Source organism: Sinocyclocheilus rhinocerous, unplaced genomic scaffold (assembly GCF_001515625.1).
Source record: "Sinocyclocheilus rhinocerous isolate Xijiao unplaced genomic scaffold, SAMN03320098_v1.1 scaffold2921, whole genome shotgun sequence".
In the NCBI taxonomy this organism is placed as follows: Eukaryota; Metazoa; Chordata; class Actinopteri; order Cypriniformes; family Cyprinidae; genus Sinocyclocheilus; species Sinocyclocheilus rhinocerous.
The window spans coordinates 234,521-236,263 of record NW_015655581.1 but is presented as its reverse complement, the minus strand read 5'-3'; positions in this window follow the sequence as shown (position 1 = coordinate 236,263).

Below are 1,743 nucleotides of genomic sequence, written 5' to 3'. Positions count from 1 at the left end.
TTTTTTTTTTTTTTTTTTTTTTTTAGTAGTAGTTTATTTTTTGCGTGAATTTTTCTTAGGTGTAAACTATTAGTCATTAAAAAAAATGTTAACTAATAAAATGGCAAAAATACAACAAAATTACTAAAACTTTTAATTAAAATGAAAATGGAAAATACAAAAACGAATTCTCTCTCTCTCTCTCTCTATCTCTCTCTCTTTCACTCTCTCTCTCTCTCTCTATCTCTCTCTTTTAATTTGATTATTGGATTAATGCCTCTGATTACTTAAATTAATGATGGAATCATTTGTCAAGACGAGATGCATGAGTAATATTTGCTTGAGTTAAAGCATGCCAAACTTAATTAAGGTCACTCACAAACAAATACAAATAATAAGTATTCATAAACATATAATTAAATAAAAGGAAACCAACAATTTTGTTCCCCATTGATGTAATATGTGTACATTCCTTAGACACATAGGCTACTTTGGCCATCTTTTACATTTCCTTCCTGAGAAAGTAGTGAACAGTATCGTGAACATCAAAGTGAAAATGCACCCCAGAACTAAAACTAGTAACCAAGTTCATTTGCCTTCAAGCTATATATTACGAATTATTTTCAACTTTTCTTTCCTCATTCTTCTAGTTATCCTGCTGTGTGTGACTTTCTACAACACAACAACTTATTATCTATCATACGAGCCCATGAAGCACAGGATGCTGGGTAAGTCTGACACAAAAGCATGCGTCTTAGATTTTCTTTGTTGTCAGTAGCAACTGTTTAAGTTTCAGTTTCAACACAAACATTGCATTTTGAAATGATCTTTTCTAAGATTTGTTTAATTATTGTTTAATGAGATTATGCTGTGCTATGATAATTGAATAAACTTAATTGACTATTTACACCACAGCATTAAAGCTTAAAGCATCAAAGCTGAAATTGACGCATATTGTCCACAATTTTAAGTTGTGCTGTGCTTTTTACGTGAAGAAAATAATTTTAATAGTTTATAATGCATTGCATTATGCATTTTCCAGCTGTGAATGGGTCTTTTTGCTTTTGACAATTTTGTTGAGTCAGACTGTTGGAGCTTTCAACTTTCACTGATCATCGTGGAGTCATTGTTTGCACAAGGCTGTACTCTGCCAGTCTCTGGGTCCCTGATTATAGCAGCAGGGTGATAAAGAATTAGGGCAACACCAATAGAAGTTATATTCTGATTAGTATACACTAGATTCAGGGCTACTTGTACACTAATTGCATGAAGAGTCCCTCTAGATCAGGGGTCCTCAAATAGTGGACCACGGTCCAAATGAGATCAGAGATCTAGGCTCAGCGCTGATGGAATTGACATAGCAAACTTTGTATTAGCAGCCCTGCATTGATAATTCATAATTGTTACCCTATCACCAGACTGAGAATAGAGCTCATAAGAATGAAAAAATTACATCAACGCAATCCTAGGCTAGACAAATAAAGTATGGCTTATGAGTGACATTTTTGATGACTATTTGATAGTCAGACTTTTAAAGTTAGCACACACACACTCACTCACACACACACACACACACTCTCTACCGGTCAAAAGTTTGGGATCAGAACGGTTTTTAATGTTTTTTTTGTTTTTTTGTTTTTTTTACAGGAGTGTTTTATGCTCATCAAGGCTGCGTTTATTTGATCGAAAAAATATAATATTGTGAAATATTATGATGTAAAATAACGTTTTTCTATTTTAATATACATTAAAATCTAATTTATT